We start from the raw sequence: 18,644 nt of genomic DNA on the forward strand, positions 1-18,644 counted from the left end.
GAGAAGGCGACTTTTTCTCGTGAACAATTTTCTCTTCTGCGTTCTTAATGGAAAATCTGGTTAGTTTAGCTTTCTTTACCATAAATGATTCCAAGATGCTTTGTGTAAAAGAAAGTATTTTCTTATTTTTTTTCTATGGGAAGCATGCAGTGGAGGAGAAAAACATAAATTACGTGCTGACTTTGAAGACACGCACACGCTTATTAACATGTCTTTTTTTTTAAACAAATGGAAATAATACCTGAAAAACAAACATGTATTTTAAATAACTGTAGGAGTATAGTTACATGTAACTTTCCTAATTGCAGAACGGTAACCATGACATTACTTTTTGTTCCTTCTGCATGTTAGTGCCTTTAATTTAGTAGATTCGCTAAATGTGTCTATCATAGTGTTAAAAAATTTTAATTACCGAGGTTTGTGAAACTACTCCTAAATACAAGGGGTATTTGTAGAAAGCTGGATAGATTGACAAGTGATTGACAGGGTAAACAGTCCCAGTGTGTTCTGATATCCCATGCTGTGGTGCAATGCTACAGATACCACATAAGCCTCAGGAAGTAGCTGCAATCCAATTTTTATTAAACTCTTAGTGCCAATGTATCTCGACGTTATTGTTAATTAGGAAACTAAATCATCTTTTTCTTCCTTTCTTTAGAAAGCTTCACTGTTAAGTTGCATTCCTATAAAGCCTTAGTATGATATAACCTAATAGTGATATATTTGTCTGTATTAATGGAAACAGCGTTGGCAAGGGGAAGTCCAGACATTGCATTTTCCCATATTTGTTTCTGATAACTTCATTTTCCTATTCTTGTCATGTGAAAAATCATTAAATGACACAAGCCTTGTTTAGTACAGCAACTGTAGAGTAGCACCTCTTGTCCTAATCTGCCACCAAAATAAGACCCACCTACAAAATAACTATCAAGTCTATGTAGCTCTTAACGTTCCCTAACAGAACCAGACACAGTTTCACCTTCCTCTAACCCTCTCCTTCCCCAGCCTCCCTCTCTGCCACGCACAGGAGGAAAAAAAACCGCAAAAACTGACAAAAAACCTCTGGAAAGACAGATAACTTGATTGGTTCACCCTGAAGATCTTTGCTTTGTAGCATGAAGACAAGATTGCTAAGTCCCAGGATCTGAGGATCATCATGACAAACACTGTGTTTTGGAGCTGAAGATGATTATTGCAAGTTAAGTATCTTTGCTCAAGTGTCATATATTGAAGGCTTTGCAATTTTAACTTAATACCTGTATTTCTTCTAGGGAGCCAGAAGGCAGTTTGTGTAAATTTTGGGACAATGCTGCAATTTAATCTTGAGGTGTCACATGTGGATCACATAAACGCACATCTGCCACATCGTTCACATCTCAGGTTAAGGTGATGTTATCTTGCTAACTGGGTCTTTTGCTGTGAATCAGGCTCCATATCTGATTTTAGACTAGGCTCTCATTTCAAACAAGTAGCCCTCTTTTCCATGCTGCCTGGAGATTGCATCCAGTTTGTCAACTTACTTTTCTTTTCCTACTGAATCTGAACTGAATGGGCCATGGCCAGCTGTATTAAACTGTACTAAGACTATGATAAAGTATTGCAGTTGGGGTGAAAACTTCTCTTCACCTTTTTTTAGTGCAGAGAAGTCCAAAATGTCAAGTGAATAAAGCCTTCTCAGGTGCTACTGTTTTTTTTTTTTTTTTAAAAAAAGCAATAGGCTTAGTTTTTTACTGTTAAGCATCTCTTACATATAATGAGTATTTTCACTTTGCTTTTTCATAAAATGTCAGTGTCGTGCTGTAACCTTGCCATATAACTTAAGATATTTCAATTGTGGATGACTAGATAGTGACCTGCATAGCAGACTTTGCCCTAAAAGTATAGCTTTTGTGGTTGTAAGTGTTAAATGAGCCAGCATAGACACTGGGGAACTCTGAGCATAGTACAAAACTTATAGCTGCAAATGTAGTTATGGCTGAGTTAAAGGGAAAATGGATTTTGGGAATGAAATCAAAACTTTCTTTACACAGTATATGCTACTACCTTCCGTTGGACCTGTCCGTTACCTTCCCCAACTGCTTTGTCAGGTAGCAGCAAAACCTACATAATTGGGTCAGGCTCATTCTGCTGCCTCTTAGGAAACTGCTGAGCAACAGCAGAGATGTCTGGAGCTCTCAGGAGGATGGGGGACCCAAGTAGAAGGTGAAGGAGGGGCACACTAGCATTCAGGCCCTTTCCACTCCTGAAGAAGCAAGGATGCTTCTGGCAACTGGGAAGAGGAAGGCAAACACTTCTTTTTTAATTACTTCTCTGCTGCAAGTAGTTTACTAGCTCTTAAAGAGTTTTTAGAGAAGACCTTTCTAGAGAGAGCTGAGGAGAAATACTAGCTCTCTTCCTGAAGGTCATTGTTGGGAAAAACTAGCTTTTTCATTTATATTGCCTTTTGGACATGTTGGGCCTTGTCTTTGAATGTTTTTGATCCACTGTTCCTGCTTCCTCAAATACAAGGCTGTAGTAGTTGCAAACACCAAGAAAGAAGAGGGTGACTACATAAGTTAATTGATAATAGGATAAGGGGCTTTTCACAGGAGATATAAAATAGAAGAGACTGATAAAACTTCATCTAGAAATTACTAAATAGAGAGTTGACTTACGTGTGGCATTTAGGTTACAGGTGTGGTTTTTTATGCTTTGGCAAGAGTCTCAGCATTTTGAATACTTTTTCCTTTGGCAGTAGATAATAGGAGAATTTTAATTCAAGCATTGTTCACTTGAATCTTTCATAACAGAACCCACGTATTTTAATGACAAAATTACTATGTTTTCTCTAATAACCTGACTTGCAAAGGTAAATGTTCCTTTTCCACAATCTAAAAATTCCTCATGAAGAAAATTCCAAAATAAGAGAACTCCAGAAGCATTTTTTATAAGGTTTTCCAGTTTTATGTGCATTAATCCCTCTACCATCCAAACATACAACTTAATATGAAAATAACTGAATTTTCAAAAGGTTTTAGCCCAAGTACTCAGTTATCTGTAACCTGCAATAAAGAAACTTAGAAACTAGCAACATTTAAAAAAAATTTATGTGAATGCAGAAGGTAGAATTAGTATGGGTAATTTCTTGCACTTCAGAATGATGCTGAAAATACTACTAATACCTGACACTATTTGATTCTGATTGCATTGGTTAAGTTGGGCATCTAATTGGTAAATGAATTCAGAACTCACAAACTAGGTGACATTTAAAAATACTTTCAGAAACTTTTATTTGAGTTAATAGAATCATGTTGCCTGATATATTGTCACCACAAGCTGTTTTCTGAATGAAATAATTTGCTTTATTTCTTTCAGATTACGAAATATTTAAATTCCAGAATTTGTAAGCTAAAAAGTATTCCTCAGGACTGTGTTCCTCATTCAGTGCTATTTTTGTAGTCTGTATTTTGCCTGTGGAAAAGGTCTAACAGGTAGTAACTGGTGTTCTGTCCCACTACTTTATCACCAGTCCTGTTAATTGCATGCATTAATGTAAAACTATGTTGTCTCTTAACGTTCAGGTAGATACCTGCTAATGAAAGTATTTTTGCTGTGCAATAGTTATTTTAGGTGTTTTGTGGGAAGGTAGCTGTAATTACAATAGTATTTAATCGTCTGATGACTTGCATTAATCTGCTGTTAGTTTATTCTTTATGCTGTTAAAATACATTTAATAAAACATGACTTTAAAACTGCATTTTTTCCTCCCAGTGGAGCATTCTAAGATTAATATGTAGGTCACAGGTTTTTGGGGAAAAATGTCCTGAATTCTAAAGAGAGATGGATAATAAAGCAGATTCTTGTAATTGCCGATGAAGGAATAGCTTGGGTTGAAGGAAAAAAAAGTCATTGCATTTCCTTCTCCTTTCAGGGTTCCTCATTTCCTCTTGCCTATTCCAGAGGCTAATACACCTGCCACCTTTCTGGAAGTCTAAGGGTTTCCTGGCAGCAGAATATCTCTTAGCAGACCTTGCTCTAAATTTAGCTTTCCTCACCCCTTCTCCTGATCCACTACTGTTATCTTACTTTTGCCAGTCTGTGCTTTGAGTTAGCTAACTAAGTTAAACTATTTTCTATATGTATTTGTGAAATCTGGCCCTATCTGGGAGCTATCTGTTCTCAGAGATCCAGATGAAAAGGGCAAGGCTGGAAGGGTCATGTCATAAAAGCTTCTTTCTGACTCCTTAAATGGATTTAAGGAGATGGAAGGAGAGACAAATGGGCTATCCCCTACAGTACATTACTTTGATCAAGCTGTATTTGTCACCATTTATCTAAATGATGGTGACATATTTTTAAAATAAATTGTGGAACTCCAATACTTACTTCAAGTGAGTTTGGTAGCTCTAGTCTGCTAATGTTTATATGTAAGTGTGCATTTCTTCTTGAAGCTCAGTAGTGCAGTCAAGGTGAGGGTATGGCTGCTGAGAACCTATGTTGCTCCTGTTTTTCTCTCCAGTGAGATGCAGCATAATGTTTTTCACATGTTTATGTCTTAACAGTCCAAGGCCATGTTGCTCTTCAGTAAACTGATGTACAGTCATTGGCATCAGTAGTTTATGCCCTACTTTTTAAGTCTGTGTTGTGTGGGAATGGGACAGGAAAACTGACTTTCTGATAGAACAATGGATGTGACCTGTGTAACATTTGTTGTTTGTTCTGTTTGCCATTGCATTCTCATAAATGACACAAGCAGATAGGACTAGATAAACCATTATCAGCTATCCTTCTGGTTGAAACTTCTCTCTTGGGAACACTTATCAACCATTCATTGTTAGGCTGAGAAGGTGTCTCGAAGTGCAGCCCTAGATCCACTTACGTTTTAAATACCTGGGTAATGGAGTTAGCCCACCTCTGTAACATACAAGGATGAGGCCATGTAGGTGGTGCGTGGGTGCTGCAAACAGCCTGGTTGAAATTGGAGTTCATGACGTCTGATCTATTGGATAGATGGTCTGAATTCAACTCATAAAATACAGTGAGGACTAGCGTTGAGAAGGAGAAATGAAATGCAGAAAGCATAGACAGGTAGCATGGCAAAATACAACTAGTGAGTGGTTTGGGGGTCACAGGATAAATCGTGAGTCATAGTTCTGTTGCAAAAAAGGCATGTACTGTCTACAACCTACTGAAGGTCCTGCTGTACCTGAGACACTGAATGTGATTTATCCTCTTCCGTGTGGTGTTCATCTGTGTCTACTTTGGGGATCTGTCTTTAAGATTGTAGAAAAATGAGTCTAAAAAGACTAAAAATGAGTACTACAGAGTTTAGGAAAAGTAGCTTGTGAGGAAAGTCTTGCAACAGTTGGGTTTGCTTATCCTAGAGGGGAGAAGACTGGACAGTAAGAGAAGGATGTTACAAAGTTCTTAGCAGCTAATTGTTTTTTCTGTTTCTCACCAGCAACTTTATTTGGAATGATGAATTTAGGTTGAAAACTAGGAAACGCTTTCTAATATCTGAAGTAGTGAAAGGCTACCAGGGATCTTGGAAAATGTACTTCAGTGGATATTAAAGAATGGGTTGATAAGCATCTGGTAGTGGATGGTTTACCTATAAACTGATTCTGAGGCAGAGTGATGCTTTCCTGAGATAAGCATTAGGAGAGCTCTTTTCAACATCTTTTTCTGTAAGAAAACTGTAGTAATTCTAGTAATTATTGATGTTACCATATTTAATATGAAAACATATTTAATCATATTTAATAGGAAATACTTTCTTATACTAACTGGTTAATTCACAGATAAGATCTTTTTAGATGATAAACTGGTTTTCTTTCTTTTTAGTTTAATCTTGCTAAGCCACAAACTAGGTTATAGAAAAAATAAATTATTTACACTATTGTGACTTCATTCCTAATGCTCTTGTTAATAATGTAACAAAAGAACACAAATTTATTTCTTTAGCTGTTAAAGAAAGGGTGTTAACTAACCTTTTTTCCCCTCGATGGACTATTCTTCTTTTGATCTGCATATAAGTTACAGCATCACTGTAATTAGGTGCTCTGATCTGTCATATTTTAAGTCTGTTGTTGAATACATGACCCACTACCCTCCTGAAGGGTAATTGGTTTAGTAGGTAGAACATTTCTTTCATTGATTATAACTATGAAAAGCTATAGAACGGCTTTTGACAAAAGGTAAAGGTAGTGTTCCAGCAGCAACAGTGAAGTTAGGTGGCCTTTCAACCCATTCATCAAGCTCCTGCTTTTGACAGAGAAAACATCATTAACAAGGAAAAATGCATTTGCATTCAGAGTAGTGCAGAAATGCAAACCTTCTGAAATACTTCAATAGTGAAAAAGAGTGTGAAGGTGGAAAGGCTTTATTAAAAAAGGCTTAGAATTTTTTCATTAAATTCCTCAGCTATTCCTTATTTAAAAAATTCTACTAAAGTTTATGTTATTCTACTATTGCCTTTTACATTTTATTATGACTGGAAAACACATAATTTAAATTGGCATTAGAACTAAAAAAAAGTATTCAGTTGTTTTCATATCTACTGGCCTCTTATTTTTAAAATCTCTCTCCCAAATAATGCAGTGTGTCACTGAAGATTTTCAGATAGTTTTCGGGCTGCTGTTAGTTAGCTCAAGTATCTGGCAGTTTCTGTAATTGGGAAAAAAAAAACCCAAAAAACACCACAAAAATCCACCATTCATTTATGTCTAGAGTATTCTATTTCCATCCTTCAGTATATTTCATTGTGAGACATGCAAATGTATTATGTTCTTCCCCAAGTGGTTTTGAAGTGTGATATATTTCATATCGCTGGTTATCTGTTTCAGATTATTTATGGATCAACATGTAGGACTATTTTCAGTAGAGCAGAGAACTCAATGTTCCCCCATTAATTTCTTCTGTTTTTCTTAAGTGCATTAATTTTTTCTTTCTTTAGCACTTTTACAACTTTTTTCCTCTCTTCTGATTTGTTTCATTGAACTTTGATTTTAAATTTTTTAGGATGCTGAAACAGAGGTGTACCATACCTGTCTCGTGGTCTTCAAGTAACACCTTTTTTGCAGCAACCATGGCAAAACTTAAAGCTTTAGTTGTGCTGTCTTTCTTGCATTGTGATTCTGTTTTCTTCTGTATTAGTATAAAATAATCTTGTTTCCAATTCTTATTAATTATTTGGGGTTATGATCTCATCTTTGCATTTAGTCAACAGAATACCTGGAAAGATAAGAAAGTAATCTCCTTGGCACCTTGTTTTAGCAATAATTCTTTTACTTTACTGTGAGAGAGTGTTATTATGATGGGAGGGATTGTTTGTGTTTTAGTCAAGTAGTTGGCTATTGCTAGAACATAGAATTTGTGGTCATCTGTGATATGGGTAAAGAGACCAGAGTTGATTTAGCAGAACTGAAACAGAATGCACTGATCTAGGATCATGTGTTTCTAGTCTAAAATGGCAAAAGAAGAGGTCACTATTTACATGCAACGCCGTAGGATTTTCATAGTAGAGTATCTTCAGGTCTTTCCTAAGGCAAGGAGAATAAATGTTTCTGGTAAGAGGTCTGGAGCGCAAGCCTTATGAGGAGTGGTTGAGAGAACTGGGGTTGTTTAGCCTGGAGAAGAGGAGGCTCAGGGGAGACCTTATGACTCTTGACAACTACCTGAAAGGAGGTTGTAGAGACATGCATGCTGGTCTTTTCTCCCAAGTGAGAAGTGATAGAACAAGAGGAAACTGCCTCAAGTTGCACCAGGGGAGGTTTAGATTGGATATTAGGCAAAACTTCTTCACTGAAAGGGTTGTCAGACACTGGAACAGTCTGCCCAGGGAGGTGGTTGAGTCACCATCCCTGGAGGTTTTTAAAAGATGTGTGGATGTGGCACTTAGGGACATGGTTTAGTGGTGGACTTGGCAGTGTTAGGTTTATGGTTGGACTTGATGATAAAGGTCTTTTCTAACCTAAACGATTCTATGACTCTATGATTCTTAACTTCTTGCAGGCTGTCTATAACGGTCAAGATGCAGGGTTTTCTGAGGTGTTTCACTAAAAGAATCTAAAGCAAATTGAGTCAAAGACTGTAACACAATGTTTCAGTGTGTAGTCTACAAGATTGGGTCCATGCTCCTCAGCTTTTTCAAGACTGGGGTGATTCTTGGCATGACTAAAGGCAGGAGTGTGGCTGCATGATAGATTACAGGTAGTGGGGTGCCTACAAAGTTGAAGTGCCAGCTGAGAATGATTTAGGTTTTCAGTTTGCACCTACATGCCTAAATTTTTCTTGAAATCCTGTATTTTTATGGATTTAACTTCTTGGAAGTCTTGAGTTGGTGCCTAGGTCCTCATGTTTCTTAGGAACTTGCAAGCTGGCAGGGAGTGATTTAAGAAAAACAGTAGGAAATGCTGAGGGCGGCAGTATAGCTTAAGCCTTCTCACTGCAAACTGATTGGGTGGCTCTCTTTCCTTTGCTTTCTTACTGGTGTACTTTGTCTTGATGTTGGGATAGCCAGGCTTTTCTCACAAGAAACAAGAGAAAGCTAAACAAAAGTTATTTTAACAGGAGAGATGGCTGCTTAGACCTACTCACTAGACAAATAGGATATTCCCATTGAAGGCTTGTTTTCAGATGCCCCCATACCTTAGAGCCACACCAAGTGTGCCAGGACATGGTTCTACACACGTACTCGGTGGTTTGGAACTAAGTTCTCTTAACGTTTGGCTTTGAAAAAGTTCCACTTCACAGTAAAAATGTAGCTATGGCTGCAGCATGGTTTTAATCCTGCTTTCTGACATTGCGATACCACTGTAACTCCCCTGTCCTTCTTTTCTCCATTCCTTCTACTGAGTATCTGGTTGTTCTTGCAGAGTAAAGTATTTTGTAAAAGAGGACTGAAATTTAGCTCAGAAGCAGCCTGGTGGTTAGGGCAACCTCCTGGGATGAACAACATCTAAGTTTAAATAACTTTTTTTAAATGGTGATGTGAGAACAACTTCATGGCCTCTCCAGATACTAAAATCAGCCTGGATACTGATCCGTTCCTTGAAACAGAGTGGTCTTATGCGTACCTATATTTTGCAGAAAGTTGGTAGTTTGGGGAGGGAGTTGCTTCATTTTGTCAGGCAGTAGTATGGGTGCAAGTCTCTGAATGTTAGATCTTAGGTGGTCTTGTACATAAATGCCCCTATCGTAGAGGTTTTAGTTGTGTAAGGGGTTAGGTTGCAGTTGAGCAGGAAATTTGAGGATATCAGTGACATCTGAATATTGGTACCTGGAACTAATTTTGTGGGTTTAGCTCTTGGTGTTTCTTACTGATTGACATTATTCTTTAAAGCTCAGCAGCTGGAGTCCTTTTGTACCAGTTTGTCTGGTTAGAAGCTTTAAATGGCTAACCTGAAAGATGGTGCCGTCTTAATGTATCATAGCTTTAAGTTACCTAGATTACCATCATACTCATGTTCATTTATTGAGATGGAATGGCATTGGTATCTGTGGAGTTCATGGCTTATTAAAATGTTGTTATATGTTCATCAGCTCATGGAAGAATATATTTAAAAAGAAAATTCTCATGGTCTAATATTTTAGAGTTAGATTTGTTGAACAGGAATAAGGTTTTTTCCATATTTAATAAGAACATTTCTCAAAGAAAACATATAGAACTTATTTATAATAACAGTTCACTCTGTGTTTTTATACTACTAATAAAATGCTGGTATTTGACAGAGAGCTTTCAGGTGCTAGATTTATTAAGAGCTTTTTTCTTCTTTTTTTTTTTGAAGGCTAGTTTTGGAAGAAGGCCATTTTGAATTTTATGAGGAGAAATTTGTTACAGTCAAGCCAAGACGTAATATCTGTGATGTAGTGTTAGAAACAGAACCACTAGCAAAAGTGTCTTAGAGTATTTTTTAGGCATTGAAAGGTTTTTTTAAAACATATATTAGAAATAACTTTAAGTATCTGAGATTTTTGTATGAAATTAAGCGTCTGAAGTTTTTTATAATGTCTGAGGACTTACAGCAAAGGCAGAGTTTCCCTCCCTCCTTCCCCCCTCACAACTTTTTAGTGCTTTTTAAATAGCATCACTAAAAAAGACATCAGAAAAACAGGGACCAATCCTCACACTTGATTTGTGCATTTCACAGGTAGCCTAATCTACCTGTGGGAGGGACTTCAGAAGTAGGCAGCAGCTCCCATCCTCATTCAGCACCAACTGTTCTCTCAGTGTAGCTCTCCATTAAGTTTTGTGTTTAAATTGCAGTTCCTTCTGCTGATGTGAGTTGGTCCATATGTGTCCACCTTCATACATAATAACTCTGTATTAATGCAAGCAGTCCTATTCAATGTTGTATCAATTTAATTTTTCCTCCCAAAATTGGAAATACCCTTCTCTTGACAAAGGATAATGTTTCTGAATGTAAGCACTGTATCACGTCTGGAATTTTTATGGTGGTGTGGGATAACTGTGCAGAGCCAGTTAATCCAGAAATGGGTTGATATTCACACGTTTCAAAGCAAAAGATAGCTTTTTCAAAGCCCAAGATAGCTTTTACACTGAACAGTTAATTATGCTACTACTACCTTGGACTTATGTTGCGCCTTTCATCCCAGGATTTTCAAGCGTAGAAGAAACATTAGCCTCACAGCATCCATGTCATTGATGTAGGTAACAGTTATAAATCACTTTGAGGCTTGGTTTACTTTTATTTTAAAGTAGGTAAATGGGCTTGTCCAAAGTATAAAGACTTAAGCATCTGATCAAGAACTGCATACAGTCCTGATTCTCAGCTTCCATCTGTATAACTTAACAAAATACATGTTGTCAAAGAAAGATTTTGGCATGTTCAGAGGTTGTCTGAGTTGATCTCCTTTTGTGTTCCCAAACAAACTTCGGGGTATCTCTGCTTCTCAGGTATTGAAAGTGCAGCTTCTGGTACTTCAGCTTCCAGCAGTGGGAAAACTGTATTAGACTACACACAAATGCATTGATTTTGTCTGCTTTTTTGTTAGTGGAAGCACTTGTTAAAAAACAGCAACCAATGTAAGAAGTAAGCCAGTTGACATGTTGCCTGCTTAGACCACCAGAGTTGCCATGTTTAACAAGCAGTCCCAATGGGTTCATGGCTGGAAAATGGATACATCTCTTAGCAGGACTTGACAAATAGTAGCTTGTCATAATATTGATTTTTCTGGATTGGTCCCACTGAGAAAGAGCTTTCCTGTGAATAGATGGTGGTTAGGGCCTCACCTGAAAATTCAGAATTAATTTAGTTCAGTGATTTATTCAGCTTTCTAGGTTAAATTGTAGTGTTTTGCAATAGATATTTCTGGACATGTTGCATTGACTTGAGCTGAACGTATTTTGGTATCTTTAGAGGAATTTTTTAGGTGTTATATAAATAATATGGGTGTTCATTCTGGTACTATTTGGATAGCCCTATGCCAGCAGAGATGTGATGTAAATGTCACTCTTACTGACATCCACCTTTCAGTGCCATTAGAATGTAGATTAGTTGCACATTTTAAGAGATTTGAGTTGATAAGAAGGTTGAGGATGGTGCCTTTTCAGCATTTTGCTCGTTCCAGGTAAGTATCTTAAGGTATAATCTGATTACATTTTCTTGTGAAGTTGTGGTCATTTGGCTTAAATAATGTGCTTGTCCTCATTGGAATTGCATTGTACATTCACCCTTTGCCAAAAGAAAAGGCAAAAAAAAGGAGCCCTTTTTTCAGTAGGAACAAACTGAAATTATAATTTGTTAGGATACTGTTGTTTTGGCTGATTCTGCTTCTTTCTCCGGAGCATAAGATTAAAAAAAGGTGTCCTCTCCAAGTCTCTCCCTCAAAAATATAACACAACACCCAGAGCATTTTGCGGTAAAATGAGTGGTTTAAGTGTAGAAGTACAGTAGGTGGAAAAGATGCTCCTCAAATCCAGTATCGTGTACAGAGACAACCATATGAGAAAATACCTGTCTCTGGTTCTAGTCAAAGATGAGGTGGTTTTGGTCTGAGAGCTCGTCTTTCTTTCTCTTCCTATGAAACAATTAACTCAGAGTTTTTAATTTATACTATTTACTTAATTCAAAAATGCTATCAGAATTATTTTCAGATATTTGTAACTTTTCAGCATGATGGAGCCTAGCTTAAATGAATTATTGTAAGAGTGCATTTACTTTTTGGAGATCACTTTCACCTGTATTTACCAATGAAAAAATGTACGTACTGGAGTCTTTGCTATAAAGTTTTGGTTTAGATTAAGAAAAATACATGGAAGTCTGAGAAATGATAGAAATACTAACTTGCATAATACTTAGTATTCTTAATATAACTACTTTCTTATAGCTAAACCTGTGTCCCCCTGTCAGATAATTTCAGATTGTTCAATTAGTAGGAAGTTGTGCAAGTAGTTGAATATTTGTAGATCTCAGTAAATACTTGCCATTTCTTTGCCACGTGAATCTTTGATCTGGATCTATTTCAGGATGAGCAAGATGAGTAATACAAAAGTCTAGAAGTTTTCTGAGAGCCGGTTATACGTCTGGTCTGGCTTCCAGCCTTCTGCTCTGCTATATGCTAGAGATTCAATACCTCTCTGCAGAAATTTGCATGCTTTTTGCATTTTTAATTCAAAATTTTTTAAAAGTGCTGCCTTCAAATTATTTTGATTCAAAATCCTCACTTCTGTAGTGTCAGGAGCACAATACAAATAAGGACATACATAAAGAGTACTACGAATTTTAAAAAGGTTTTAAAGGAATGGAAAAAGGAATTGTCTGTCAGTCTGTCATTCTTAAATTTTACTTTTTTCCTATGTTTTACATGGGAATGCATTTTTTCTGTGTGTCTGAACACAGCTGTGGATGTTTTATCACTTCATGTGTTGAAACTTGTAAATGGATATGTGTCTTTGTGCCATGCAGTGTTGTGTGTTAAATCAATAAGACTTTTGAAGTTCTTTAAAAAAAAAAAAAAGTAAAAACTGTCTAGATAAACATTATGTGATTCATGTTGTGTTTTATTCCAGTCTTTTTCTTCAACAGATTATTCCTGTGATTCCAGTTATTTATAGTGGTTTTGATTGTACAGTTATAAATATTGAAGATCTTTCTGGACACTAGGTACCCCAAACCAGAAGGATGCCTTTCTCTGTATTCATAACTAACAAATCCAGTTTATCAAGTGGAATTCTTGTGGAGTTGTAATACAGAAATTTCCTTTTGAACATTTGTAGGCTGCACTAATTTTCACGCATGGAACATGAACACAATTTGTTATTGGTGTATTAAGGGCCAGGTTCTTGCTGGATGTATGTGGCTTGAATCTTTCCTTTTGGCTCTGGCTGTTGTAGAATCATAGAATAGTTTGGGTTGGAAGGCACCTTTAAAGGTCATCTAGTCCAACCCCCCTGCAATGAGCAGGGACATCTTCAACTAGATCAGGTTGCTCAGAGCCCCATCCAACCTGACCTTGAATGTTTCCAGGAATGGGGCATCTACCACCTCTCTGGGCAACCTGTTCCAGTGTCTCATCACCCTCATCAAAAATTTCTTCCTTCTATCTAGTCAGAATCTACCCTCTTAGTTTAAAACCATTACCCCCTGTCCTATTGCAACAGGCCCTACTAAAAAGTCTGTCCCCATCTTTCTTATAAGCCCCCTTTAAGTACTGAAAGGCTGCCATAAGGTGTCCCCAAAGCTTTCTTATCTCCAGGCTAAACAACTGCAACTCTCTCAGCCTGTCCTCCTAGGAGAGGTGTTCCATCCCTCTGATCTTTTTTGTGGCCCTCCTCTGGACCCATTCCAACAGGTCCATGTCTTTTCTATACTGAGGACTCCAGAGCTGGATGCAGTACTCCTTTTGATGCAGCCCAGGATACGGTTGGCTTTCTGGGCTGTGAGCGCACATTGCTGACTTATGTCCAGCTTTTCATCCACCAGTACCCCCTTCATCCCCCAGCCTGTATTGATACTGGGGGTTGCCCTGACCCAGGTGCAGGACCTTGCACTCTGTGCAGACCTGTACGCTCTCTATATATGTAGGTGCACTGGAAGATTGAGAGATGTGTAGTAATTACTGTAACTTTCGGTTAAGAATCTTTTTCTTGGCCTGTGAGGCCAGCAGCCAGGTAGTGCATTGACCCAGTTGTAGTGCATAACTACTTGGAAGAATCAGATAATTTTTCTTACTAGGTTGAGAACTTAAAAGGTAATTGTAGTGTTCATTGCATGACTAAAATCACTATTATAATCAAAATAATACTTTCACAATTGTATGCATATATGTGTGTATCCACACAGAGTGTTTGTTTTATTCCAGGAAACACAGCATCTCTTAACAGCAAGTGTGTTTTTATGTGCCTTTTTCACATTAGAGTCAGTTGACGTGTGACCAAAATTTTCAGGAGTGCTAGTGACTTGGATATATTGCCAAAAGTCAATTTATATTCAGTCACTGTAGTGTAAAACTGAAGAGAACACACAAATGGGAAGCAGGGAGGTTATGAGAACACATTTCAAGTTCAGAGGCTAAGCAGCTCGAAAGCAATTGGGGGGAAAAAGAAAAGGATGAGAAGAAAAGAAAAAAATTGGTTAATTCTACTAATATGAAAAAATTCACATTTTCAATGTGACATGTGAGTATTTTCACTAAAACAATCTAAGGAGTGTTCTAGAAACACTAATATGTGAAAGTGGTTTGGTCTTTTAAACACTATCAGATTTTTTGGCAGATGCCTCCATTTGAAGTTCAGAGATTCTTTTATATTAAATAGTAGGTGCCTAATTAGAATGGTTTAGAATTGGAGGAGTTGCAGTATAAACCAAGAGGAAACTTTAAAATGTTAGGGTATCCATTTTACTTTGTGTAATGTCTTAAAGTAGTAAATGTTGAAGATGGAACAATTTCAGTTTTTTTATTGAATCAGTCCTAGTGCACAAACATTAAAATGAAATCACTGAGAATAAAACATGTGTGAATTTATGCACATTTATATATATATAAGTGTGTATTATACATATTTATATATCATAGAATAATTTAGGTTGGAAAAGACCTTTAAAGGTCTTTTAAGTCCAACCATAAACCTAACACTGCCAAGTCCACCACTAAACCATGTCCGTAAGTGCCTCATCCACATGTCTTTTAAATGCCTCCAGGGATGGTGACTCCACAACCTCCCTGGGCAGCCTGTTCCAATGTCTGACAACCATTTCAGTGAAGAAGTTTTTCATAATATCCAGTCTAAACCTCCCCTGGCGCAACTTGAGGCCATTTCCTCTAGTCCTGTCACTAGTCACTTGGGAGAAGAGACCAACACCCACCTCTCTGCAACCTCCTTTCAGGTAGTTGTAGAGAGCGATGAGGTCTCCCCTCAACCTCCTCTTCTCCAGGCTGAACAACCCCAGCTCCCTCAGCCGCTCCTCATAAGACTTGTGCTCCAGACCCCTCACCAGCTTCGTCGCCCTTCTCTGGACACGCTCCAGCACCTCAATGTCCTTCTTGTAGTGAGGGGCCCAAAACTGAACACAGGATTTGAGGTGGGGCCTCACCAGCGCCCAGTACAGGGGGACAGTAACTTCCCTGCTCCTGCTGGCCACACTATTTCTGATACAGGCCAGGATGCCATTGGCCTTCTTGGCCACCTGGGCACACTGCTGGCTCAGTAAATATATATATTTACTTTCCCTTAATAATAAGCAATCTCGTTTTGTGATTAGCTCATTATCTATTTTAATTAAATGTTTACATTTTTATCAAGCTAAACCACACTTCATTTATGGCTTATACAATGGCATTGAAAGTATGTTTGTAATAAGGACTTGCTTTATGAAGGCAGAGTAACTGTTTCTTTCTTCACCTTCACTGTGGAGTGCTCCAAGTACTGTTAGTTATTCAGACAAGAACCATATTTCAGGAGTAATACTTTGCGTTACTTTAGAGGAAAATGTTTTCCATAAGTATTTTATCATTGAATGAAAGGAAATACAATCTTATTTTGATATTATACCAATTTAGGAAGGAAGTGAACAGCATAATTAGGATAAAGATAGCATTATAGTGAAGTAAATTGGAATTTACTCATTTCTGTTGGAATCAAGTACATTTTTTCTTTTTAATCTGTTTGTGCGTAATCTCTGTAGTATGCATTTTGCTGCTCTTCAAAAAGAAGTTTGAAGTAATATTTAAGGCTAATAGCTGAATATAAAATGAAACCAAAGCAAGTGAGTTTAGGCTTATTAACTGCTATGTGAATCCTGCCCTCAAGTGATAAAACAATCACAGATTTTATAGGAGAAATCAGGTGGGCCTTTAGCGCAAAGCAGAGCAAACATTGGATTTGGAGCAGGTTGCTCAGGGCTTTTTCCAGGCAGGTGCTGAGGCCCTTCACAACTGGCCGTGCCGCAGCCTCCTGGGGCAGCCTGGGCCAGTGCTTCACCAGCCTCCTCCCCAGAAGCTTTGCCTACACAGATTTTAAAGAACCTACTTATTCATTGAAAGTCATAGTGCATGAGTGACATACCCCGCTTAAGATTTGCCCTAATTTCATCTGCCTGGCTATTAATGTCTGTGTTTCATTTCACTTTATAATAATTCAGTAAAATGAATTACTACACCATGATCAGGGAACCTGCTTCTTCCCCTGCAGGAGCAGTATGTCTCTATTAATGAATTTTTTATTTATTAATGAATATATCACTCAATTTAAAATACTGTAGAGTTTAATAAACTGAACTGAGGAGGATGAAACTCATTCAGAAATTTTTCTCCTGCTATTTTTCTATTCCTTTGTATGGAACTGCATGACTTGAGTCTCTTGTTCATTTAACACTTTGGACTGCTACTTGAGTTCTGATACCAAGTTCAAAGTTGTTATGAACTGAGAAGACTTTGTTACCTTTACCTTCACATTTTTCTTTGCTTTAAACTGCATAATGAAATAAAACCACTCAAATTTACCAGACATGGTCAGGTTCCTTATTAGTGATTAAATGTGCTAGCATTGCTTTTATTTTCTTCATTACTTGCTTATCAATTGCATTTATTGCATCATTTGCTATGGTGCATGTAAATCTTCGTTTTGATACATGAGTGCACTATGAACCAAAATCCTAAACTTAAGCATGTGTAGGCTGAATTTGACATGAGGCAGTAAGGAAAGCCTCTACTTTATGAATACGGTCTTTAGGTTTTTGGCTAGGACACACCAGCCAGGGTGGGGCTGGGGTCTTCATTTCACAAAATTCTGAGCTTAGAGTGGAGAAGATATCCTTTGTTGCCTTGGTGATGGTTTCCTGATTCTCCTTCATCCAAGAGGACCGTGCATGTTCCAGCTTGTACTTGTAGTCAGGTGCCAGTTGGTATCAACAGGTCCAACTCCTTAGACTTTGGTGTACTGTGGTTATTTCCATCCTATTCTTTCTCCTACCAGCTTGTCACTCTGCTCCACGGGTACCGGGAAGAGTCATGGAGTAGTTGTTTCCGTTCAGTATCTTTATTGAGCTAGTCTGGTGGCTTGTGCCAAGGGATATATCAGTGCTACAAGGATTTTTTGCATTTCTGCCCTGCGATGTGTCTTGATTGATTTGTGCCTGTATTGTTTACTCTCTTCACTACCTAGTTTTTAATTTCAAAGATAGTTTTCTCATGTAAAACTCCTTGTGTTTCTCTATGCCAGTGCCTATGGAAGAGCTTGTTGCTCTTTCTCCTCTTTTCAGGAATAAATTATTGTGCTGAGCATTTAAAAAATCCCAGTAGGTTCCTTTTCACACTATTGCCAGTTCAGTGGACAGAACTTTCTCTAGCTCAAAGAATTAATATCAGGTATTTGATAGATATCTAAAATAACAGGCAGTTATGTTATATGCATTTTCCAACAGAAGCATTTTACCTATATCCCTTTCTAGTGTGTAAGTTCAGTGTATTCTCCCTCACCTCCTTCAGAGATCAGCATACTAAAATGAGGTCACACTTCCCTAAATGCCAACATGAATTGGCCAGTTTAATTTTGCTTCCTCTCGCTATTGTTGAAGATGTTTTAATTTTGGCCTTTCTTCTCGCCCTTGTAAGCAATTAGTGATTCTATTGAGGTGCAAAACTGGGGTCTGTACTACCGCTGCATCTCAGTTTTATTTCTGTTTGAAAGAATTTGAGAAAGAGAAGTACACTTATTCACACAACTATTGAAGAAAATATTTTAAAAGGACCGTAGGAACACTTGGAGGAAAAAATGCAGCTTATTACAATTCTGTTTTAAAGTCAGATGAGTGACAATTGCTCTAGTATAGAATTCCCTTTTTAATATTTACTTTTATTTTTAGACAACTTGGCTTTTTTCATGTTAACAAATAACTAAAAGTTTAGTGAATACAATTGAATTGAGGCAAGAAGGTGAAGAGTTATAAATCTAAAGATAATTACAGAAATTTCCTAGAAAGACTTTTACCAGTTCCTTTATTTTAGCCCTTTTTCTTGTTACTTTGAGAAATTTAATATGCTGCTTAAAGACAAAAGAACAGGACTCCTTAGGTATATTGAAGAGTAACAGTGTAAAAGGGAGTATCAATGAGGCAGGCAGTACCTCTTTACAGAGCGTTTCCCTGTCTCTTACCATCAGTCTTGGCTCATTCTGTTGGTGGGGACACTGCAGCAAAAGCCCA

At 37.5% G+C, this 18,644-nt stretch overlaps 1 protein-coding gene across 3 annotated transcripts in view; it reads left to right on the top strand.

Annotated features, from left to right (window-relative positions):
* The window catches only part of SLIT2 (slit guidance ligand 2), a 268,516-nt gene that overhangs the window by 37,885 nt on the left and 211,987 nt on the right, over window positions 1-18,644 (top strand). The gene's annotated exons all lie outside the window — the stretch shown is intronic.

This window comes from Gavia stellata, chromosome 5, assembly GCF_030936135.1.
Source record: "Gavia stellata isolate bGavSte3 chromosome 5, bGavSte3.hap2, whole genome shotgun sequence".
NCBI lineage: Eukaryota > Metazoa > Chordata > Aves > Gaviiformes > Gaviidae > Gavia > Gavia stellata.